This window comes from Narcine bancroftii, chromosome 13, assembly GCF_036971445.1.
Source record: "Narcine bancroftii isolate sNarBan1 chromosome 13, sNarBan1.hap1, whole genome shotgun sequence".
Classification (NCBI taxonomy): domain Eukaryota; kingdom Metazoa; phylum Chordata; class Chondrichthyes; order Torpediniformes; family Narcinidae; genus Narcine; species Narcine bancroftii.
Window position 1 is genome coordinate 19983833 of NC_091481.1, and position 26789 is coordinate 20010621.

General features: G+C 39.7%; 1 long non-coding RNA gene across 1 annotated transcript; it reads left to right on the forward strand.

The window, feature by feature from the left end:
• The first annotated feature begins 7181 nt into the window (after positions 1 to 7181).
• LOC138748224 (uncharacterized) lies at positions 7182 to 25463 on the forward strand. Its single transcript, XR_011347877.1, has 3 exons — positions 7182 to 7590; positions 7910 to 8105; positions 24300 to 25463. It is a non-coding gene; the product is annotated as an uncharacterized lncRNA (long non-coding RNA).
• Positions 25464 to 26789: the final 1326 nt, after the last annotated feature.

The following is a 26789-nucleotide window of genomic DNA, read 5'->3' on the forward strand; positions in this document are numbered from 1 at the left end:
GAAACTTCAGCCCCTTTCAGGTAGTTTTGCCTGGGAAATGCGGCTGCGGACCTTTCAGGTGGCAGCGCTGAAGGTGCTGTTCTGCCACCTGAAAGGTCTGAGGTGGGGAGAGGTACTGCAGAGCAAACACCTGCTCCTGGGGCTGGGGCGGGGCATCAGGGCAGGGGATGTTGGGGCTGGGGCAGCCAGCGCGGGATTTCAGGACGGGTGGCCCGAACCGGTCACGTAGTCCCTCGCCGGCCGCCCCAGCCTTGTAGTCCCTTGCTGGCTGCCCCCGCCCTGTAGTCCTGCACTGGTCTCTCCAGCTCTGACGTCCCACGTCAGGGGGCTTTCAGGTGCGAGGAATTGGGTCGCCAGCTGACTGTCATCAGCCCGCCCCTTGCTAGGCACCTGAAAGCGCTTTGCCTTGCTGCTTTCAGGTGCCTAGGGGGAGCCTTCGGAAGTGGAGAATATACCTCCCTGAGGTTTGTTGAGTAAGTGCACCTCAGGGACGTGTTTTCTGCTTTCAGGTGGCCTCCCAACAGCCGCATTCTGGTATTTTAGGCGGCTTTACATTTGGGTATTCTGGCCACCTCAAAGCGGCTTTTGACTGACACGAGCTTGCAGAGTGCCGCTAAATAATCCTGTAGATTCAAGGCTGTTCACACTGTCTTTACCCTGTTGTCTTGAAGAATGATTTTAAATGCAAAGTACTGTTAACATGAAACAATGTTAGAATAGAATAAAACTTTCTGTGAACTGTTGAGAAAAAAAGTGACCTATGATGAATACCGATCCAGTTCCGGGAGTTGCAACAGAAATAAAATTTTCTCACCAGGATCCACATGATGGCACTGTTGCATCAGTCTATAAAACACTGTGGTGTCAGGAAATAACTGGTTCACAAACCGTTGGCCAAACGCTTGGATTTATTTACAATTCAATTTTTTGCAAATAATTATTTATGTTATGGAATAATACTGGGGGATTGTAGCTTTGTAACAAACAAAATGACTTAGCTTACTGTATATTTATACTATTTGAAGCTGGAAAAGAGATCGTTGGCTCTTTCAAATGAAGCAAGGGTGTAATGTGTTCTTGGTGAAATCCAAACTGATAATCAGTGAGTGGGATATTGGTGAATAAAAGCTGCCTAATTATACACCTACCATTAATTTACTGATATTTGAGAGTAGGTTGATGGATGGGTCATTGAAATTATCTGTAGGAAGTCTAACCTGGGTAATTAATGATCCATATTGTCAGTGAGATGACTACACAAGTAGTCTGACACCTATGGGGATTGATAGATGCCTGGTTGCTTGAGACTGACCTTAGAATGCGTAATACATCTGTATTAAGAATAAACAATTTAAAATACAAAATAAAAACAGAAATATATATACTGTACTTACAGAGAACAAACTTCCCTTGCATGAATATATAAACCTTAAACCATTTTACTTTATTTTCAGTCATATCTTTGAAAACATTCAACTGTTGCTGCATCTACAGGTTCCCCACCCCCTCCACAGAAAGACAAACGATAATATTCCAGTTAATTAACCCCTCCCCCTCAAATTTACAGGCAAGACCCTTGCTAAGCAGGGATAAGGAGACACTTTAAGAGAGTTACCTCAATGGCAAGTGGCATTAACCAGATTTTCATCCTGGGCGAGCCAGTTGATTCAAACACAACTTTATTCAAACAGCTGCTGCAATAACTTCCTCAGGAGTTTGCGGAGGAGTTAGTGGAGTTGTTCAAGTGAACCGGTACGGACTTGAAGGGCCGACATGGCCTGTTTCCATGCTGTATATGGTTATATGGTTATGGTTAAGCAAAGCATGACCAAGGCCCTTCACTGACTGAATATTTACTCCCAAATAAAACAAACTCTTAAGCATTACTTCAGAGAACATTTACTTTCACAATTCTAAATTTACATTTTTTTTGCCTATTCTTTTAAATTATTTTAATTTTTTAAAATTTATTTTGCTAATTTTTTTGCCAATTGCTTGAATACCAGGGGTTTCAACTGGATATTGGAACAGCTTAGTAAAAGAACAACCAATTATAATGCACATTATTCAATATCACAGCCGGAGTGCTGAGGTGAGCCAGGATCTTGGCTGTATTCTGTTTTTTTTATATATGTATCGTCTGTGTGGGAAGCTGAATCAGCTGAAAACTGGGAGCTGCGGAAAAAGCCAAGATGGATCATCTGCTCCGGACTTCTGGCGGAATGCTCTTCCAAATGCTTCAGTCCTATCTGCAGGATTCATGAGCTAAGCTCCACTGATAATGGGAACAGAGATCTTCTTGGAGCTCTCTCCTGCTAATGTTTAATTATCCTCCACAATCTCTAGCTGAATTCAGCAAGAATGTGGAGCTGTGATCGGATCCTTTGGGGGCTTATACGAGCTGACTTCTGTCTATTGCATTCTATTTCATTGAATAGCATGCAAATTGTCCTCTGATGCAATTGCATTCATTTGGCCTGCCAAGTGATGGTCACCCTGATGCTACTCTGTCTTGCCAGTCTGCACTCCTCCCAGGAGGGATCTCTTCACTTGTTAGTAATGATAAAACACTGTAACATGCCGTGAGGATACGTAAAAACCCCTGGTATCTAGAATTCAAGCAACTGGCAGCCTCAAGCAACAGGCAAAAAAATCGAGGATAATACATTTTAAAAATTAAAATAAATAAGAATAAAATAATTGTTAAAAATATGGAAGTTTAAAATTGTAAGAGTAAATGGACTCTGAAGTCACACATAAACCTTTGGTGAAGCTGGGAGCAAATATTCAGCCAGAGGGGTGACTTGGTGGAGCTTTGCTTGGAGAAGCTGTTTGAATAATGTGAAACAATAAACTGTAAATTTGAGGGGGAGGGGTTAATTAACTGTAACGTTATTGTTTGTCTTTCAAGCAGTTCTGTGGAGGGGAATGGGGAACCAGCAGATGCAGTGATGGTTAAATGTTTTCAAATAATATGACTGAAAATAAAGTAAAATTTATATATTCATGCAAATGAAGTCAACTTGGGGGGGAGGGATTTATCTGTAATGTTGTTTGTTTTTCGGACGGCTCCATGGAGGTGGACTAACCTGCAGATGCAGTGACGGTTAAATGGTTTAAAAGAATGTGACTGAAAATAAGGATTTTATGTTCATGCAAGTGAAATTTGTTTAGTCTAAGTACAGTAGATTATTTTTATTTTTTAAAATGTTGATTCTCAATGCAGGTATTAGCTAGGCATTGTAAGAGCAAGTCTCAAGCAACCAGAAAATACACTTATCTAGCATCAACCAATCCCCATTGATGCCAGATACCAGGGGTTTTAACTGTATTGTGCTGGAGGGCTCACAGTCTCTAATGAATGCCCAGTTTTAAGCAGCTAAATCTGTGCAAGATTTGTTCAGTTTGACCCTGGGATGATGTCACAAGGTGTGAAGGAGGCTTATTCTTGGCATGGAAACATGTTGCTGTCTTCATAACCACTCTGTCTGGGAACTTGTTATCAAAACAGTCTTGGAAAGGTCCATCTGCGGGTGGCAGATTGGTGAGGATGAAGTCAACCCAGTGTTGGCCTTCTTAACGGCCTGCTACTACCCAGTGCCTCTGAGCTCAGCTATTATGACCTTCCTTGCAAGGTCATCATTCGGACTGGTAACAAAAAAGGGCTCTTAGTTTGTTCCTCACCCAATAGCTCTTCGTGTGAAAATGAGCACCAGAGTATGCGTGGATGAGAGTAGGACAAATAGAAATGGGTGCTCAGTGAAGCAGGTGAGCTGAAAGGCTTGCTTCCATGACTCTAAGCTTTTATGTGGTTTGCAAAATAAGGAACAGGTGTGAAGGAAAGTGATTATATTAAACGTAAAAATCCTGGCAGTCGAGCAAAATTAAATGAAATTTAATTATCTAAATGAAGATACGTATACATTTCAAGTAACAAGATCTGTTCCATGCTTAATGTTGCATATTTACTCATCCAATGAAGGTACCAGTACATGAACTGTAAGAACATTTCTTTAAAATTTCAATTATGCACCGAACTAGTGTTAATAAATCCTAAATCCTGCTACAATGAAAGTGGGAGGAGTTTGCTGGCTGAATAAGTTTGAAGAGAGACTTTGATCTGCAAGATAATTAGCTTTGTTGTGTGTTTAAATGAGGATACATTTAGCTTTATGATAATATTCAGTGAAGACCTCAAATAGACTTATCAATCTCTGTGCATGAAGCACATAAAAGAGATTTGTTTAACGTTCAAATTAGAACGTGACTGGAACTAATAGGATGGGATATCCTTGCATTTATAGCAAAATCCATTGGTAAAACTGCTAGATCAAATGCTTCCTTTTATAGTTCAGAGACTAAAAGGAACAGAAAAAAGATAGATGATAAAAAAAAGATCATATCCCAGGAACTGCAAATATTATAGTTTACTTTTGCTTAATGTATTCAAGAAAGAATTGTGTGTATTTTCCCCCTTCAATTCTTTTCCAGTGTGAATGCAAGTTGGCCATGAATTTTGTGGGGAAATGCTGGCATCCACCAATGTCGATTTGCAGATGGCACAACAGTAGTTGGCCTCACCAGCCTCAACGATGAGTCATGCTGCAGAAGAGGAAGATCTCATGAAATGATCGTGCACATCCACAACTCTGTGGTGAAGAGGGTGGAGAGCAATCACTACAGGACCATAAGAGTGGCAGAGAGGATCACTAGGGTCACTGATGTGATCTATCACAATCGTTGTCTGAAGAGGGTGCTCAAAATCATTGAGGGCCTCTTCCACCTTGCACACAGCGTCTTTCAGCTGGTCCTGTTGGGAAAGAGACACAGAAGTATCAGACCCAGTACCGCCAGCCAGTCTACATTTCAGAGGTACTCTCTGAAAAAGTAACCGTTCTGTGCTTAATGTTGCATATTTACTCATCCAATGAAGGTACCAGTACATGAATTGTAAGAACATTCCTTTCAAATTTCAATTATGCACCGAACTAGTGTTAATAAATCCTAAATCCTGCCACAGTTTCTTCCCACGGGCAGTGAGAATGCTAAACGGCCAAAGGAATTGCTCTCAATTACCATCAGAGAATCTCCTATTCATGAAGGAACATTTATTTATTTGTATAGATGAATACTTGTCCTGAATATGTATGTATTGCCTGTATGTGTGTTACGTCGGGTCGTATGTCTACGTGTTTTGCACCAAGGACCGGAGAATGCTCTTTTGACTAGTTGTACTTGTAACCATTTCCCTTTAAAATCGCTCGAGTTTTCCACTGTTTATTTTCACTTTAAACAATAAACTATACTTTAAAAATGATAACTGCACCAACGATAAGTTATTAATACATTCAGAGGTTCACGGTCAAAGAAATGGTCTGTTCTAACCATATCCTGGCTTCTAGCGGCACAAAGCCATTTTTAAATGAAACTATTGTATCTTTAAGAATGCGGCAGGGTCCCTTCTGTAATTTAAGAGAAGGTTGGTTGTGTACATGGATGTGAAGGGTTGGAGGGTTATGGGCGGAGAGCAGGAAGGGAAAGCTAGTGGAGTTGTTCAAGTGAACCGGCGTGGACTTGAAGGGCCGACATGGCCTGTTTCCACGCCGTAAACAGTTATATGGCTATAGTTATATGGTTGAAAACTTATTTTTTTGACCTTGATAAGGAAGCTTTAATTATAGAAAGAGTCAAAGGAATGCAAAACATTCATTTGGACTGCTCCAGATTGGCTGACTGACCATAGAAGTGATTTTCAGTCATTTTAACCCTTATACTTGTACAATCAGATGACAATAAACATGACTTGACTTGATGTAGTCTTGGGCAACGTTAAGACTTTCATGAAACACAATGCTCAAAAGAAACAGTATGTGGTTTGCTGTGGTGCATCGAACAAAGTCAAAACTCGAGAAGACTGTACTACAGCTTGAAGTTGAACATCAGGTGAACACTGCCTGGTGTGAGGTGCTCTGGTTCCACGTGCCCTACTGATTTAGGAAAGGGCTGGCTCGAGTCTCTATATGGGCTGGTGATTGACAGTTGACAGGTGGGGCCAGCCTCCCAGGTTGCCCCCTGCAGTAGGCAGGTAGGAGAGTGGCTACAGTAGTGGTTGAATCACCACATAGTTTACCGAAAGAGGCTCAGGCTTGTGCAGCAGTGAGCTGTCAGAAGGGTATCAGTGTTTCCTGAGATGGAACTTGAAGCTGAGGTTTGGAAATCTCCAAATACTAAACCAGTGCGTTGTTTGCGGAAACATAAGCGTGTGTCCTGAAATAACAATGTAAGGAATATAGAGGAAAATCTCTGCTGATACTATTTTGTGCAGACATTAAAAATAGTTTTGAACTAAAAAAGAGAGGCTTAAAACGTGCTTTGTTTTTTTTGGTATAGCTCTGAAGTATGGGTTGTTCGCTCAGCTAACACCTGTATGCAGTATTGCAGGAGGTAAAACATGAAAGTCTGCAGACACCGTGGTTGAAGTAAAAACACATGCTGGAGAAACAGTAGGTCAAACAGTGTCCTTTATGTAGCATATATGTAAGGGACACTGCATGACCTGCTGAGTTTCTCCAGCAATGTGTTTTTACAGAGATATTACAGGGGGGCTGGGACAGTGAACCAGATTGAGGACGATGTGTCTCAATTTTCCAGGCCAATACCCCAAACCCAACATCAATGTTGAATATTATCTTTCATATTATGCTTCTCTCACAGTTCTCACAAATTGGAGTCTGGTCTGTATTATATGACCTTATGACTTTAATTGATTGGTCCCATCATGATCTAGAAGCCTAATACCCTGAATATACCAGAGATTGTCTGATCTCGGAAGCTAAGCAGGCTCAGGCCTGGTCAGTTCTCAAAACACCAGGTGTGGAAGGTGCTGGATAAATAGATGGTTCTCTGTCTTAAGTAGACAAAAATTAAAGAATTTCATGTACGTTGCATTCTAAATGTAGTATTATGTGCCAATAATGGATCCTTTACCTTTAACCTTTTACCTACAGGTTTTTTATTTTTAAATTTTTTAAATTTTTTATTTTTCACACCATAAACCACATTAACCATGATACATACTTTTTCCTTTTCAAATATATACAGTGCCATTTTATTCCCCCCCCCCCCCACCCTGACGATGACACCCCAGTTGTCGGCAGAATTACAAAAGGCAATGAGGAAGGGAACAGGAGGGAGATAGATCAGTTTGTTGAATGGTGTAATGACAACAACCTTGCACTCAACATCAGCAAAACCAAGGAGATGATTGTGGACTTCAGGAGGAAGTCAGGGGAACATTGAGGGCTCAGTAGTGAAGAGGGTCTACAACAGCAAATTCCTGAGTGTCGACATGTCTGAGGATCTGTCCTGGAGCCTTCACATTGATGCAATTACAAAGAAGCTTCGCCAGCCGCTATACTTTGTGAGGTGTCAATACATCACTGAAGACTCTCGTAAATGTCTACAGATGTACCGTGGAGACTATTCTGGCTGGTATGGAGGTGCCAACTCTCAAGAAAAGAATAAAATCTAGAGGGTTGTTAACTTGGACTGATCACAGACACCAGACCTCACTCCATTGAGGACATCTATGTGAGTCAGTGCCTTAAAAAAAGCAGCCTCTATCTTCCAAGACCCCCAACCACCCAGACCATGCCCTCTCCACTCTGCTACAATTAGAAAAAAAGGTACAGGAGCCTAAAGACGAGCACTCAGTGACACAAAGACGGCTTCTTCCCTGCTGCCATCAGATTCTTGAATTGTCCACGAACCAAAGGCACTGCCCTTCTTTTTGTGCACTCTTATTTTAATTTTTCTTATATAGTAATGTTGTAAGGGCTATAATATGAATATTTTGCTGTGCAAAACATTGAATTCTGATTTTGCTTCTATCTTTTTCTGTTTGGTTTAGTGAGTCTGCAGGTAGAAAGGAACACAAGAACACACCCTCAGATGTACTTTATTGTGTGTGGGTCGGGTGGCCCATTGAGCTTGATAGCGTGCAAGAAAGATTCATGAGGACGTTACAAGGACTGGAAGGCTCGAGTTATAAGGAGAGAATGAATAAGCTGGGACTTCCCTACCGTGGAGAGTCGGAGGCTGAGGAGGTAATAAAATCACGACGGGCATAGACAACAAAAATAGTCAGAGGCTTTTTTCCCCAGTGAAGGAGAGTTTAAAACTAGAGAGCATAATTTTAAGCAAAGAGGGGAAAGGTTTATAAGGCTCTGAGTAACACCCTGAATAGGGGTGGCACAGTTAGTGTAGCAGTTGGCTCATTGATGTTACAGTGCCAGTGACCAGGGTTGGAATCCAGCACTGTCTGTAAGAAGTTTGTCCGTTTTTTCCGTGTCCGTATGGGTTTCCACCAGTGTTGGGCGCTACCAGTTGGTCCAGTAATTACAAAGACAAAGTCTGAGGGGAACAATAGGCTTTATTGAACATAAGACTTGAGCTGGCCTGGATCCAAGCTAGGGAAGTGCAGGGAAGGGAGAGATGGCTCAACCTTTATGGCCTAGGCCTCAGGGGAGGAGTGCAGGGGAGAGTGTCATCAGGGGCCGGGCCAGCTCATGCCTTTACCGGCCAATGACTATCTACAATCCATTCCATTACAACCAGGTGCTCCGGTTTCTTCCCACCCTTCAAAAAAAAGCATACAGGGGTAGTAGGTTGATTGGGTGTAACTGGGCGGCACGGGTTCATAGGGTGAACTGTTACCGTGCCGTATTTCTAAATTTTAATTTGAAATTAGGCATGTGGAATGAGGATCCAGAGGAAGTAGTAGAAGCAGGTACAATTGAAATGTTAATAAGACATTTAATATGGGTAGGAAAAGTTTGGGCAAACGGGACTAGCTTAAGTAAACAACTTGGATCTGTTTTCATGCTATGAAGAGTTATTCCAGTTCGAGTCAAGTTCTAGATCATGTCTGGCTGGTGACTCAAATTAGCTACAAACTGAACTAAAATTACTCAAATTAATTTCACTCAGATAGAAGCAATATTCTTCTCATTAATCCTGAATTTATCTTAACCAATTCATCTCTTCCCATTCATATTTTAAATTGTTCCAACAGATTTATTAAAATTAATTTTATTAAGTTAGTTTGTAAATGTTAAAGAATTTTTTTTTAGAATCTTGGATCTTGTTGGATTGATATTGCCATAAGTTAGAGGACTATTGTGATGGATCATGAGGTAATAGTGCAATGCTCACGCCATTAATTCTCCATATTGATAATGAATCAAGGTAGTTGGTGAAGCTCAGGCAATTCCCTATTGGAAGAGAGAACCAGCAGGGCATGAACACTCCCAGTGATTGATTACAACTCAGACTTAACTGCAAAGACCAAGAGACCCTAGTGTCTGAATATTCTGAAAGTAGAGGAACGGTCATATCCTGGGGAGCCCTGGGTGAGGAGAAGTATGTGTTACTAATTCTGAACTTTTTTTTTTACAGAAAACTAAGTTTATAAAAATATTACTCATTTCTGATGTTGCTGACAATCAATCATTGATACTGAGCCGGCAAACAATGCAGAACAAAATGCTTATTGTCCTTCAATCTACCAACCTATTTATTTGAATTAAAACCAACCCTAAGTTTATTTTCAGCAAATTATTGGCTCTTTAAAACTATTATCTCCTGCTTCTGTCAATTTCGGCAAATTAAAATAGATCATAATTCTTACTCTGTGTAAATCGAAGATTTAATACCACTGTTCTTCAGAATGTGCCATTTTTACACTATCTGACATGAAACTCAATATGGCTGACTCTTAATTGTCTTTGGAAAAGGCCTAATTAGCTACTCCATTCATGGGGCAATTAAAGATGAGTTTTAAATGCTCATCTAGCTAATGAAGTCTGCAAACTGTGAACTCGAGTAAAAATAATTCAAATGATAATAATTACATTGCTTCCTTAAAATATAATTTTCTGGTTTCCAATAAGTCATTCAAATTTAGTCATTTGGGCCAGGTTTGTTTCAATCTTTGTAAAAGAAGGAAGGTTGTGACAAAATTTTCAGTACATGGACACATTTACTCTCTCACCTCCTGCAACTGTTTTAAAACAAACAATTGTGCCACTGCAATCAAGGAATACCAGAAGTTATTTAGAGGAGCTGTTGAGGCCTGTTCCAACACCTTTGATCCTCACCCAGAGAATGATTTGCTTTATGGGACTGAATTATGTGGGATTAGTCAGAAGTAGGTGGGGGGCATGGTTAACATAGTGGTTAGTACAACGCGGTTACAGTGCCAGCGATCGGGACTGGAGTTCACATCCTTTGCTGACTGGTCTCTGCGTGAGTTTCCTCCAGGTGGGAGGGGGGCTTTTGGTTGATTGGGTGTAATTGCGTGGCATGGGCTTGTTGCCGTGCTGCATGTCTAAAGAATGAGATGCAGGAAGAGTTTACATTGCTAATTCCCAAGAAGGTGACTCAGTTAATGAAATGAATTAATTTTCTTTTCGATGATTTTTAATTTCACTTTAATAAATGGTAGCAATAGGGTGACTATCATGGGGTATTTGAAGCAACAATTAACAAACTTGTTTTTGGTGCATAGTTTCTAATAATTGCAATAATTCTAGCGATGAGTTTTACAATGAGCTTGGACTAACATGGAGGAATCTCGCAGCAAGATGCTATCGTTCAGTAGCTGGATGTGGAGAATGCCAAAAACAAAAGAGCGTCATACAAAAGATCGAACCCAAATGGCTGCAGAAGTTTGTTTTTAATTCTCTTTGCAGTACTTTTGTTGAAAGGACGAAAACAAACAGACCTGGTGTGTTAATACTCTTACATTTGTTTCATTCCTTTCCTATCTTCTCCCTTTACCCTTTTAATAACAAGGTCACACGAAGGAAGTTGGCAGTAAGAATAATGAGGTCACCGTTTCAACCTAGCACCAGGAATAGTAAGGCCAGCGGGTGGGAACACCAGCAGGACAGCATGGTGCCCAAGCCTATGCAAGGAACAGTCAGCGAGGTCCTGACTCACACATAACAAGACAAGCAAAATCACAGGGCCACAGCATGGAACTTAACATTAACAGTAAATAAATCATTCAAATCATCTGCAGTAATTAATAAGGAAATATAATATTTGCACACAGCAGACAGAATGGAAATACATCAGCAAAGGGAATGCAGCAATGTCCCAATTTCCCTACCCACTGTTACAATGTTCAGGAAAACAGGAGTTAATTTGTGCAGAGTGAAGAGGGGTAGAAAGTGACAAACAAGATGACAAGGCAACATACATTTTTTCTGAACGGTAAACATGGGTGAGGATTCTGGAGAACCACATGCTCTTGAAAATGAGCTTGGACCTTATACATTCATCTTAGAGGAAAGATATGGCCTCAGCTAAAAATTCTTTCAAAATGTACTGACAATGCTGAACCCACTGGTCAGGTTTGATTTTGTGCTCAGGGGTGGATTTGATGATCCGCCTTGGGAGCAGCTGCAGGTGTCCTTGTCACCTATGAATGACCCTTCTCCATACAGGAACACTGGCCGCAATGCCATTCATCATTCTGATTAATTTCCCTGTGATCTCATGGAATAAAAAATCAAGTAGTCACTGACCACACAGCAAAGGGTAACATCGACCTCTCATCTTTCTGCCAATTTTGGGAATGGACTTCGAAAAACCATCTCATCTCAAGGACTGATATTCTCTGAAAGCTGCTCTGTGTAATAACTGGAATGACAGACCAAAGTAATCTGACTTACTTTTGATACGAATGGCTGGACTGCCACTGCTATGGTGTAGTGATTAATAGAGGGTTAAAATTTGAGTTGGCAGTGTTTTTACGCATCATTCCAAATGCCCTCCTTGTGATCGTACAGATTCTATCACCAATGTGTATCCGTACAGATTGTAGTGTAGGATGACTGTCATTGGCTGAGAGTGTAGCCACACCTACTGGCAGGTCTTCAAGGATTGCTCCTCGCCAGACCAGGTCATTCTGGACGGGTCGACCTACTTGTGATACGCTCCAGTCTTTTTAGTGAATAAAAGCCTTGGTTTGGATCAACAAGTCTTTGGTTCTTTTGAAGTGCGTTACACTTCTTACCAATGAACGTCACAGATTAATTAAGCTTTGTGTCATGGCCAGTTGACTGTTTGTGACATCCATTCAGAAGCCCTGAAGTATTAAAGGCACTGGATTCACTCATAAAACAATGGTGACGGTGCTTTTCCCCAAATAAGCAAGATTCTTAGAAAATTGCTTTCTCACAAATTGGAGATTTAAAGCCATTCATTCTGCATTTTTAATTTGTCTTTTATTGTGGACAAAATATGGAGTCTCTCAGGTTTTTGGTTATTTTTAATACTTTATTTTAAAGCACAAAATAAGCAATTACAATATTTCAAATACCCCTGTACATTCCAAATACATGTGGTGTCTGTGTTGTGTGTATATAGGAAGAAAAGAAGAAAATAAGAAAAAAAAAAATCCCTGCTACTTCACCCCCACTCTCCTCTCTCCCACCACCTACGACACAAAAAAGGGAAAAAAAAAGATTAGGATTAGAGAACCACAACATGAGGGCACCTTCAATACCTTCAAATATATATATAAAGAGAGAGAGAGAGAGACCCATAAGAGAAAGGGATTGTCTGAGATTTATCTAAATGGAGGACCATCGCCTTCCCAAGATCGTGTTATATGGCGAGCTCTCCACTGGCCACCGTGACAGAGGTGCACCAAAGAAAAGGACTGCCTAAAGAAATCTCTTGGTGCCTGCCACATTGACCACTGCCAGTGGGCTGATATCGCCTCAAACCGTGCATCTTGGCGCCTCACAGTTTGGCGGACAGCAACCTCCTTTGAAGAAGACCGCAGAGCCCACCTCACTGACAAAAGGCAAAGGAGGAAAAACCCAACACCCAACCCCAACCAACCAATTTTCCCCTGCAACCGTGTCTGCCTGTCCCGCATCGGACTTGTCAGCCACAAACGAGCCTGCAGCTGACGTGGACTTTTACCCCCTCCATAAATCTTCGTCCGCGAAGCCAAGCCAAAGAAGAAATTATAAGTAATTTTTTCCAAGTGGTATACAATCCCTAACTTCTGCGTGCCAATCATCCAATCCCAAATATCTTCTCAGGTTTTTTTTTGTTGGCCATTTATATTCTCTTTCAAAGTGATCGTAGCAAACCAGTAATGGGCAAATAATGTGAAGAAAAATATTCTCTTTTCTTGGCTAGTGGACTACTTCATTGGAATGTTTGAAACAATTCAATAGAAATGTAAAAACGACCAAGGAAATTTACAAATTGCAATACAACTCATTTTATTGTAACGTTAACACACAGCAGGATCAGGTCTTTGAAATATGGAGAAACTGTTAGGATCTCCAGCCTGGCCAGACAGTGGAGGAAGTTAGTTCATGGCGGGACTGCAGAATGAAAGAGTTTTTGCTTCCTAAAATATTTTTTCCTATCCTGGTTAATACCGTGCAAGAAACATTTAAATGAAATTCAGTCTCCATTGTTCCCCCCCCCCCCCCCACCCCACCACTCATATCACCATTCAATTTGTTAAGAATGATCACAAAGTTACGTTCTTCTTTCTTGAAGGCTTTATGACTTTTAACAGGATCAACAAAGAGCCAAGGATATGAAAATCTTCATATATGCTCTCTGTCCCTTTAAAAACAGTTCAGCCACATTTTGTTGCAAAGCAGATGCACAGAATAATGTAAAATAGATGCACAAAAATTAATTGGCATGCTAAATCTGCTGCTCCTTGCATTATTGATAGGATGCTAAATAAATGATCATGTGTCAGTATGGTTAGTCATTTGGGTCGTGCTTATTACTGGACACCTGCCAATCTACCATCATGGGAGTTAATTATTTTCTAATTTACAATGATGTTCGGAAGTGTATAAATATAAATATTGCAGTGCTCCTTTTTGTTTTGGCTTTGATTGATTGTTTCCTCTCTCATGATCCAGTCTATGGAGAACCAAGATCCTTCTGTTGCTCACAAGCAGAGACCATTTTTTTGGGGGGTTGCTTTTGTGGCATCCTGTATGTATTTGGGGATGGATTTCCACACTGACATGTAGGTCATGATTCACATTTTATTTTTCATTTTTAACTTGCAGCTCTTCCCCAATCTTATTGCAAAAGTTTGGGTTGGAGACAGAGAGATATATTTTTGTCAGAAATGTTCTTATTAGATATCGGTAAGAATGTCCTAATGGCTCATTAGCAGAATACTGAGTTAGATAGATTCGGGAGGTCACTGTTTTAATACCTATTTGACACGGTTAATTGTAGTAAAAACACACAGAAATGCTGAAAGAACTCAGCTGGTCTTGCAGCATCCATAGGAGGTAAACATATATTACTGATGTTTTAGGCCTGAGCCCTTCCTCAATGAATAAGCAAATGGCAGTTGATTGAGCTGCTCCATCACATTTGGCCTGTTGACTCCAAGAGTAAAGGTACAAAAAGCCTCAGCTCCTACACTTGATTGCTATCTAGTGAATGCTTTTGAATAGGATCAAATCAGGCAACAATATTCCTATGCATAAATAATTTGCTAGCTGGTGTCAAGGAATAGCCAGATGTAGGAGACCAGATAAATCTGTCCAGCTGACACTTGAGCAGCCTGGCTCTGTCTGCCGCAATAGCGTGGATCTTGCAGTGGCCACCCATTTCAATTCCCCGTCCCATTCCCTTGCTGACATAGCTGTCCACGGTCTCATGCATTGCCAAATTGGAGGAACAACACCTCATCTTCTACCTGGGCACAATCCAAACTGTTGGCATTAATATCGACTTCTCCGGTTTCCATTAAACCCCTGAATCCCCCCCCCTTTCTTCTTCCCCCTATTGCTTTTCTCCCAGCTGTCTCCCTTTTCCCTCTGTCTCCTTTTTCCCAGACCTAAAATCAATTCTCACCTCTCAATTAACACCTTTTGTTGTTCTGGAATCCTCCCCTGGCCAGCCTTCAGTATCTTTGCTTATTCCCTGAGGAAGACCTCAGGTCTAAAACGTCGTTAATGCATCTTTACCTCCTACGGATGCCGTGAGACCGGCTGAGTTCTTCCAGCATTTCTGTGTTTTTACTTGAATGCAACCATATGAAATAAAAGAAAATATATTTAAAAAAACCTTACATGAATCTGAATGATGAGTTTCCCACACTAAACAATACTGCCAATTCTTAATTTGTTATTCAGCCTTTACTGATTATAACGTCTAAATATATAATGCATTATTGTTCTGAGATTAATTTTTACTTCCCTTTTTTTCCTCCGCTCCCCAAACTATTCTCATGTCTGGTCAGAAAGCATTTCATTCTATCAAATACATTGAATGACTTGAAGGTGCTGATCAGGAAATTATGTGTTGAATTGCCAATGCAATTGGCAATTACCAGGTTAATGTTTATTTTGTGCATAGCCTCCCCCCCCTTCAGTGACTGAGGATTTTTTTTCCTGTGCAGTAGTATTTGCCTTGCCTAACTAAATGCACATAAAGCTCTTTAATCCCCAGCTCCATCATTGCAAAGGTGGCTGAGAAACCCAGATTGTTTGCAGGATGAGAGTTTCATTGAAGAGGTGTGGAGTGGGGAAAGTTGCCACTTTGGTTGTTGGTGGCTTGGGAGATGGGGGGGGGGGGTAATGTTAATCCACTCTGTATTTGAGTAGGGAGTGAGTTGCATTAGGGTCATGACCACTTGGGTGAGGGGAGAGAATTGGGCATGACTTGCTTGGGTGTGATGTTGGAACGCTGCATTAGAGTTACGGTGGGATAATGTTGGTGAGGGGTGGGGGAAAATATAAATTTTAAAGAGGTTTTTGATCACTGAAGGAAGGCTGTTCACAGGACACCAGGCCAAAGAATTTAAAAAAAGGCTTTCAAAGGTCTTCTTCTGCATGTGTGGCCTTCGTCCTTTGCAGGCCATCCTTGTACATTTGATCTTTAAGCCAGTTATGCTCATGTGTGCATTGCATGTGCCTGGCACGACAACACATGAACAGATACTTGTCTGTGTTAGCACATCACATGGGGAAAGGAAATGGAACCAACTCTGGGCCTATAAAACCATACTTATATCCATAATCGCATTTAATGATTGTGTTTGGTGAATTTCCTTTTTGTGAAGCATAAAAAAATTATACATGTGGAATATTTAATCTGCTAGGAAAATACAAGATTTTGTAGCAGCGCTACAGATAGATTACAACTCCCAGAAGTCCAGTGAACTGGCACAGGAAGTCATAACATCCTGCATGCATGGTTCAGTGTGACTTGAGTAAACGAGTTCTGATTTACCTGCATCTGTATGTGTCACTATTTCACATTCATCAGCCACCACTGCATTTTCAGTGGCTACAGTTGGTGACCCCAATGGGTCCAAAATGAGCTTTTTGGGCCATATGGATACTCCTGTTATTGTTGTTAAGCTAACACCCTTCTGGACGTTGGAACCAGAGCTGTGCTTTCGACAGGCTGAGGCACAATTTCACGTTAGGAAGATCGAAGTGGACGCAACTCGCTATTATCTCCTTGTCAGTGCTTTGGACCAAGCACTATCCACCAGAGTGCAAATAAGGCCCTCTAAGAGCGCTCCTGCTGCAAATTTGCGGCATGTCCCACAGAGAGAAGGCTGCCACACTATTAGACATGGAGGAGTTGGGTGACTGCACCCCATCCAAACTAATGGATGACATGCTGTACCTGGCATCCAGCCATCGGCCAGATATGTTATTCAAATAGCTCTTCCTGGAGAGGATGCCAGAAGACTTTAGGCTCTTATTATTGCAGAGGTCTTTGGAAGATCCCAGGGCAGTAGCTACAGAGGCAGACATCCTGTGGCTGGCAAAAAAAACCCCTCCAAAATGTCTTCAGACAATGTCACTGCATCACAGCAATCTGAACCCAGCACTTCTGTTGTTGACACTACTTAACATACCAGCTCCTATAATGAGGCAACATCTCAAGTCAAGCAAACAGCCTGTTGACACTTCCACCTGGTGTTTTTGCCACCAACATTGGAGAGTCAATGAGCGTAGGTGCCTGCCATCCTGTGTGTCTTTGGGATATGGCCAGGCCAACTGTCGTTAATGGATGTGACAGTTGGCCAAAAATCTATGAGCCTTCTATATGTTTGGCATCAGTTGTCCAAACGTAAATTTGTCCCCATGATGGATGCTTCTACAGACTCTTGTGCACGAGCACTCCTTATTTCCTGCGTGACTCGCTTCAGCCTCCCGGTGCCCATCACTTCTGACAGAGGACCTCAATTTACATCTTCGTTATGAATGGCCTTATCTCGGATGCTTGGCTCTAGACTTCATCATACAAGTGCCTATCACCCGCAGTCCAACGGGATGACTGAACAATTCCATCGTCACCTTAAATTAGCCTTGATGGCCCATTTGGACGGTCCCAACTGGGCAGACGAATTACCAGAGGTTTTGCTTGGCATTAGGACAACTCCAGAAGAGGATCTTCACACTTCATCTGTGGAGCTTGTATACAGCGCACCTCTGGTGGACCCAGGGGAATTTTTTCCACATGGATCCAGTAAAGATGAAGATTCCAAAGAGCTGCCAAACAGACTAAGGGATACCATAGGCAAATTATCACCTGTACCACCATCACCACATGGCAAACATGTTTTTTTTTGTACCACACAAATGAAAGGACTGTGAATATGTGTTTGTACGTAGAGGAACACATGGACAGCCTTTACAGGTGCCATACGAGGGACTATAAAGGGTACTAGGATGATCAAGGTCAACCTGCACCTTGGACATTGGCGGGAAGCCTCTGTCATTCACAATTGATGGGCTCAAATCTGCCCTTGTTGACGAAACTGCCCCATTTCAACAACCAGCAGTCTGATGCAGGGGTGGACCTCCCAAATACCTACCGGGTGATAGTGCGGGTTTTGGTGGCGGGAGGTGTAACGGCACTATAGATAGACTCCCAGAAGTCTAACGAATCAGCACGGGACGTCATAAGTCATGACATAGCTAGCGCACATGGTTCAGTGTTTTAAAAGAATATGCCCGTGACTCGAGTCAATGTGGTCTGATTTACCTGTGTGTGTGTGTGTTGTTATTTTGCTTTCATCTGCCACACGGTGCTTTCAGTGGCTACAATTTTATAATTTATCAGAGTGGCAAGCTCCTGCACATTCTGTGTGCTTGGTGAATGACTCAAAGGTAAGGTTATAATTTACAATTGATGAATGTCTAAAACTATTTGAATCTTTTCAGTGCCTTCAAAGGAAAACATATGCAGGACCAAAGTCCTTAGTAAAACAACTCAGGTGTAAACTTAGAGATGATGAACAGACGTATTATAAAAGTAATGTTGCATTACTGGGTTTCTGACATGATTATTAAGACTCACAATCACAAAGGTTTATATGAATGGATGAAGAGTGACACTGTGACTGAAATCTTTCTCACAAATTAAGTACTTCCAGAAATAAACCAGACCTGAAAGTTCCTTTCAAATTGATCACTTATACAAAAAAAAGAATTAAATATTTTATAATTCAAATGGATACTTTTTCTTTAATTATATATATATATATATATATATATATATATATATAAAGTGTTCACAAACTAGTCCCTCTGTGATGAATGCAAATAGAGAAGCTTTGAAAAGATAGATATTCACGGGATTTGAAAGCTGGTGAAAGTACATGTGACAAATTAGTTGCTGAAAATAGAATTGCTTTGTATTAAAGAGATAACTTAAGCAATTTCAAACCTTTTAAAATGAATAGTTTCAAAGTACATTAAAAATATTTTGAATGTCCTTTGACGCAGTTAAGACCCCAATTGAAAATTTCAGGGCTGCATTGATGGAGTTTCCACTTGACGTTGAAGTTCCGATTGATATTCCAAAAAAGTATTCTGAATAATCTAAATGTACAAATAGAAAGAGAGCATATAAAACCAAGAGCCAACCTCTGCCCAAATGGCAAATAACAATAAGATGGAAATAAATATATTTTCAATGTTTTGCACTTGAGGGATAATAGAGGCAATTTTGGCTTGTGGCATAAACTCTAAGCTAGTGATTGGAAATTAGCTTCTCATTGTATGTCAATTTTTTATTTATCTTTATTAACCTACACGTCAAAAATCTATCTAGAGCTATTTTATGTGCATTACCGTATAATCAAATCGGAGAAAAAAAATATTAAAGCTACTGGTACTTCAAGAAAATTCTAAAATTCTTTGGTCATTCTTTCAACATAGAAACAAGGAACCTATGATAGCACATAACTGCCATTCAATTAATAAATAATTTATTTCCTGTAATTGGAAGTGTCTTCTTTGTAAAGGAGAAAACTTGTATGCTTATTTTTGTCCCTTTGTATTTTTCCACTTTCATCTTTTTCCTTCTCTCAGTTTTTCTAACTTCAATTTCTCCTCTCTATCAAATTTTGTCAGCATTTGTTTCATATTTTTATAGTAATGATTCTCTTTTGTTCTTCTCTGCTCCCAGTGATATTTTCCAATGATTCTGCTTCTGCCCCTCTGTCAGAGGCTCCAAATCAAGCGAGGCAATGCTGCATCATGAGCAGATCCTGTGCTCAGCAACCTCACCTCAACAGTATGACTGAGAACTTGCTCTACAGTAGCAAGTTGATCTACATGAGCCTAATCTCACATACAACTAGTCCCTTTAACAAAATGACTCTAGAGTGGATTTCACGTCTTCCTCACATATTTCCCGTTTCCTTAGTTCAATTGTTTTCTCATTTTTCAACTAATCGGCAACCACATTGCATCTGTCTCACACTCAGTCAGTTCTGACTCTATAGGTCTTGTGATAGTTTACCAACAATGGCATTTATTTTGTGTTTGGTAATGGTTATAGATTTAACGTTTCTTGCAATTTAATTTTACTCTTTAATTCTTGGAAATGGAAGGGCTATGAAATGGAGCAGAGAGCTATCAGAATGGATAAAACTCCAAAGTTTAAAGTTAAGATTTATTGACATCACATACAACCCTGAGATTCTTTTTCCTGTAGGCCAGGCAGAATTTCTACTTAACAGTACTGCAAAAAACTGTACTCAAAAAAAGATCCATATACAAAAGAAAGAATAGTAATCAATAATGAAATAATTGATAGCTTCACACATCTTCTCTCATCTTTACTTTTAACCTCTCTTCACTAGCTCACTCTCTTTTTCTTCTTTGGCTTGGCTTCGCGGACGAAGATTTCTAATTCCTCACTTACTCCATGCTTTAGCTTCCAATCAATAGCACATTCGGTTCCAGACAGGAGAGGCAGATTAGTACCACAGAAGACAGGGTTCACTGTTCCTGATTAATAGACATGTACAGCTCTGCAAGACACAGAATTGCTTGGCTTCTTCGAAGTAGATGGTGTAACTTCGGCATGCATAAAGGTTAACCGAACATTCCAATGGTAGAAGGCAGAGGGAAAGACACCAAAATAAATCACAGCAGTTGAGACTAAAGAGAATCAAAAACAGATCTGGAGAGCAATTAATTCTTCTGAGACATGGCTTTGAATATCTTTTGTAATAAAAGATCTGACAACAGCATTTGCCTCAAACACATTTCTGTACTCTCAGAAAAGCAACCTTGTTAATTTCTTTTAATTGAACTATTTATTGGTTAATTAATAGAATTAATTAGTCCAGTTAATCAAGTATGAAGATTAAAACTAATGTTACGTCATAAGTGGATCACAGTGGCACATGACTTGTCAGTCTATCTATCCTTGGCTTCTCGTTTTGCAAAAAATATCACAAAGAATTTGCAATTGAAATAATCAAATGAGAAATGTTAAATTCCTTTCCAATCTAAAGCTTTTTTTCAGTTCTCATTGGTTATACGATATTTCTAAATAAATATTCTGTAAACCTTGATATTTCAGATTGTCTTTTAATACGAATTGAGGTATTTATTCAGGAATATGGAATGAAAGGCCACCGTAGTAACTGGCATTCAAAGGTCAAAATATGGCATGAAGCTTCATTAGGTCTGTGAATGATTAATTAATGATCCAATTATAATATTTCAGCAATTATTACACATTTGTGATCTACTGGTATATTCAAATTAAAATGAGTGCTCCCATATAATTTGTGCAATTTGCACCAAGTGGACCCACAATTGTGGTTAGTTACCGCCTCGCCATTACAGTGCCAGTGACCCGGGTTTGAATCCAGTCCTGTCTGTAAGGAGATTGTTCATTCTTCCTGTGTCCGTGCGGGTTTTCCACCGGTGCTCTGGTTTCCACCCACCCTCCAAAACGTACGGCATTGTGGGTTAATTTGGCTGAAATTGGGTGGCACGGATTTAAATGGCTAGAATCAGCTTCTACCATGCTGTGAATACAATTTTAAAATTTAAATTTAATCTGGAATTTTTCTTTCAGTTTATTTCTTTCACATTAAGAAATGCTATGATTACTTTAGAAATTGTAAAGGCTGTCAAGATTGAGAAAGTATTGACGTGCCATTTCTTCGTCCATCATAAAAAAACAATAGGAATTAGTGAAGTTGACTGAAAGGTAATTACTCAAATAATGAACCTTTTAGTTTCAAGTAATAATGCTATCAGCTTTCTAGCTTGCTGCTGTTAAATTGGAATAGTTTTATTCAAAAACATAATATTAACCAGCAATATTTTCATGTACATACATGCACTTTATTCAAAAATGATTGAAAATATTATTTAAATATTGTGAAATATGTTTACTCTCAGTGTGGTTCTGCCTGATTCACCAAGCTCTATTCCTATCACCTTTAAAGTATGCACTGGAACCCTGCAGTGAAAGCTCTGCTCTGAACTAGTCAGGTTAGGCAAACAAAGTATGTCACTGGTGTCAGCAGGCAACCGGTTCTCTGAACCAGCAGAAAACTGTGTTAATCTTCCTCCAAGACCTTAATCCCATTCTCAGTGCAAATTATCATGTAGACAATTTAAGAAGATTTAATATGTGACTAAAATTGAGAATGAGGGATAGCGCTGAACACTGGAGCTGATGGCCTGGAGCTGACAGCAAATTCATATGTGTAGAGAATTAATCTTACAAATCTAACAAAAGGAGCCCTCTGGCCCAGGCCTGAGGATGAAATCCAATTCTCGAAAGATACACATTAAGTCATGTCTATCGTGACTTGTCCTTGAAAGGAAGAATAATGATTAGATTCTCCTCTTTCTACTTGTTACCTTGGAGAAGGAATAATAGGATCTTAACGTTTGGATTTCTTATTTTAAAAAATCTGACAATGTGAGCTTTCTTATTCAGGAAGGTTTGAAAGGACTTAGTGCTAAGCTACTTCCATGGCATTGTAAAATATCTTTGCAACTTAATGGTTTCAAATAGATAGCATTGCAAAATACCCATGGGGACAGCAATGGGCAATGAACACCAGGCTCAATGCAGACAACACAGAAGCTTTATATTACTTGCTCCCTATTGTGTTTCAGCTCAAACTGCACTATTAGGTTCAGTGGTACCCCAGCAAATGTGCTAACACCAGTTGAAGCTCGCCTGATTTTTTAAAGGTAGCCTGGATCATCTAAAGGTGCTGTGAATGAGTGTAGAAGTACATGAAATTATTTAAGTGCACAGCGCACCCATATACCTTTTGTGGCAGTCATTGTATACGCTTGTCCTCAAGATGACACAGAATTTAAAAAAAACAGGAGGAGGACCAGATGCAGCCGCAACACATTACCACCATGAAGGAGGTATTAGCATTAAAAATCCACGCGGAGTTCTTGACTCAAAATAAGAATGGAGCAACATAAGTATATCATATATGCCAGCATGTAAGCCAGACCTTGAACATTAAAAACATCACCCCCAAACCAAGTATAAAATCCAAAACTTTACATCGAAGTCTCAACGCTCCCCGCGCCAAGTTTAAAATCCAAACCTTAACTGAGAAGTCTCAGCGCTCCGCCGCATCAAGTATAAAATATGAATCTTAACAACAAAGTCCCAGTGCACTGCCACGCCATGTTTAAAATCCGAACCTTAAAAGCGAAGTCTGAGTGCTTCCCGCGTCAATTATAGAATATGAACCTTATCGGTGAAGTCTCATCACCCCCCTGTGGTGACAATCCGCCCAGTCCGACAGCCGTTGGCTCTGTACGGGCTTTAAATGGCCTGTTAAAGGAGCAGACGGTGATTTATTTTAAAATATGCTAATAAAATTTAAACCTTTACTTGGTAAGTTGTTTTTAAAATATTGTGAATTAGTATATTAAATATGCCTAACTGGATCAATCCACTTGTCAGAGGTAAGCGCCAGATTTGGGGTGGTCTTAAACAGTGAGTATCGAACAAAACCTCCATTTTAGGTAGAAGTTCAGGGAAGTCATCTGATACATGAGACATCTTATATGCTGGCATATGAGGTAGTTTTGAAGATGAGGCTATTTTAAATGTTACATTATTGTACGTGATTAGTAAAGGATTGCTTCTAGATAGGGATAGGGTATTGCACTGTACGTCAGTTGTTAAATTTTCAACAGTGTTAATTGGTAAATTTGAACTATATTCAGGGGAATCTGTGAGAAGTGCTATCTCGAATTTCTACAACCTGACAAAGGACTTGTATTTTACATTTGGGATGGGTTAAAACCATGGGAGTTATTGTGGGCCACTTTGTCGCAACCCAGAATCTCTCCTTTGTTACAAGTTTTTGAGAACCATTTGCTTCACCCTGCCTAAACTCTCTCTGCATCAGCTCCCTTCAATCAATGGCAACTGACTGGTGAATCTAATAGCTTCTGTTAGTTGAACCACAGCTCCGATTAGCGTGACTGCAAATTTAGGGCCAAATATAACAGCAGCAGTAGGATTCAATCTATTTTATACTAGTTTGCGTAGATTGGCATCCCAAGCTCAGAGCAGGGCTTAACTCTCATGCAAAATGGCTCGTGAAGTAATTTCAATTCTTTCAGTCTGCTTCAGCCTGTCAGCAGGAAAATTATGGAAGAAATGGTCATTTTTCTTCTTGCTATGCAAAACTCATCAGAATCCCCAGGACTCGAGTAATTTTCCTCACAGTACATTGAAGCAGGAGTTTAAAATGGCATTATCCTCTCCTGGCCTAAAACATAAATTACAAATCGCAGCCAACTGGACGCCAACCCCCTTTATTAAAAGTTTCAGTGGCTGATTCCAGACCACAAACCATTTCTTTAAAAATTCAATCACTTTTCGAGATTCCATCCTCTACCTAATGCTAATTTTTGTTATTTCCTGTGATAATATGAATCCTGCTGTTTTTATTTCAGATCGTGATGCCATCATTTAAATGTAAATCAAAAGGATCCTTAAGAATGCAGAGAATACTATTGAAAATCACTACATTATGACTGACCTGGATTGCCTGAGAAGGTTTAATAATTTTATGAGAAAGAAAATGGAACAACAATCACATCCATGGCATTGCATTTCTTAGTTCAAAATTTAAAAACAATTAAATATTTTGACCAGAAACTCCTATGATGCTGTGTCATTGGTATTAGATCAGTCACTGCGGATCCAATGCAATTCAACTGCAACTCAATTCACTTCAACTCAGACCTACGATACAATAACCTGGTAATGTATTCCTGGTCGCTGATGCTCAATCTGCTGTCCAGTCGTATAATGCTTTTGTGTTTTGCCTCTCAAATGGATTTCATTGACTTCAACAAAATGAATTTCAGAGTCAATTACTTTTAACTATAAAATTACCTTTAATGCTACCAACTGGAAATGAGTTTCCTGGTAAATATTGCTTCACACTGAAAGCCAGATCACGTGGCATTACACTTTAAATACAAAGTCACAACAATTACACTGGACAACACATTTTTTCAAAAGGTTTGCTTCCTGAAAAAAAAATTGGGGATTATGATGGACAACTTCAAGCTGAACACAAAGATAATTTCAGATTTGCTGTATCATGTAGGAAGTTGGGAAAACATTAAATTAACTTTTGTTCAATTTAGTATGTTCCATCGCTTAATTCTGCTGACAGATTGTATTAGTTCAGCTGACCTAAACATGTTTCACCACTGATTTTCATTTGTACTCAGCATCTGATGCCTCTCATGTCAGTGTCCAACAATAGTCGGCCAGCATTGATGGATTCCAGTTGCCTTGATGCTGCTTTTCCATGGTCGCAATATGTTGGTAAAACCTTTCACCGAGTTCATCACTGACTGCACCAAGACAAGCAGGGAAGAAGTCCAAGTGCGAATGGAGAAATTGAATTTTCAATGACATGTTGCACTTCACGGTTTTGTAGGCTTGAATGAGACCTAAAATATGTGGCAGAGATTATGGTTCACATTGGTGTCATTCCTCTCCTTGGAACCCACAGAACTGGATGAAATTCTTTACATTATAAACATGATGGAGTTGTTTGAAATGATGTAGTCTTAATCATATTGCAAGATAGTTGGAGATAATTGTAGTAATAATTAACTTTTAAATAAACATTTATTGACAATAATATGGTCCGTATTAACATTTCCACCACTGAGCATTTTGATAAATAAAAATGACTCTGTGAAGTATATAAGTTTTTGCTTTCTATCTCATAAATTATTTATTAGTTTGTTAATTTTGACATATGCAGAAGAAAACAAACAGTCATTACCATAACTCTGAGAATTTACTTGAAATCTGTATGATGGAACCATTACTGTAAAACAAAACTGATTTGGCATTTCAAGATGAAAGATGTTAAGGATTACTTTGGAGCAGAAATTAGCACCAATTTCACACCAAAATCTATTTTTGTAATATCTAATATCTGTAAAATCAATACATGTCTGTTGTGTGATTTGTCTATCATTACACTATGATGAGGTATTGGATGATTTCTCATTTTACAACCGTGTACCAATGAGGTGAAAAAGATCGGTGTTTTCAATAATATTTAGCACTGAACATAGAGGGGATGGGGAGGGGGGGGGGAGGGAAACAACAGTGGTGGTAATAGTGTAAATAGAATTGAACAAAGCAAGGCACAGTGGTGGGAATGGTGGGATATGGAAGTAAGGGTGGGAATGGACTCTGAACAGTTTTCCCTTTGCAAATGATTTATTGTCTATTTTTGGTTATAAAAAAAACCCAGAAAGCTGAGTATATCAATAGTTTAAATAGCTGTAAATAACTGGATCACATTATCTTTTCTTCCAAGTTAAACCTATAATAATGTGGCTTTGCTCAAGATCAGTCATATTGTTATCATGTTTATTTTTGTCCCTGTAAAACTAACTCCTATGGGACAGCAGGATCATTAAGGACACATTCTTTCTCCATCTACAGCCATTATTCCAATGCCATTATGGAAACAAGTGCCATGAGACCCCTTTGAGGAAGAAGTCTCACACCACTTAAATTTGACATCATTGAGGTGCCAACCCTGATTTAACATGCGCTCAGGCGAGACCGCTGCTTCCTCAGCAATTTGTTTAATGTTTAAAGCAAGAATGCACCTATCCCCTAAACATTTCATTTTGGACTTCCAAAAGGAGAGCTTTGTCCACCACAGAGATATACGTAAAACAAAAGCAATGTTATAAATGCATGACTTATTCCACACGTCAATCAACCAGGTCCAGATTTGAATTGAAGTGGGAAATTCACAGAACTAAATTAGATAGTGTATTTGAAAGCTACAATCAAAAAGCACATATGGCTAATAGCACATATTATGCAGTATTTTCATTGCGTCTATCTTCTGCCATTTTCACTGAATTTAAAGTCAAAGAGGACTGATCATAACG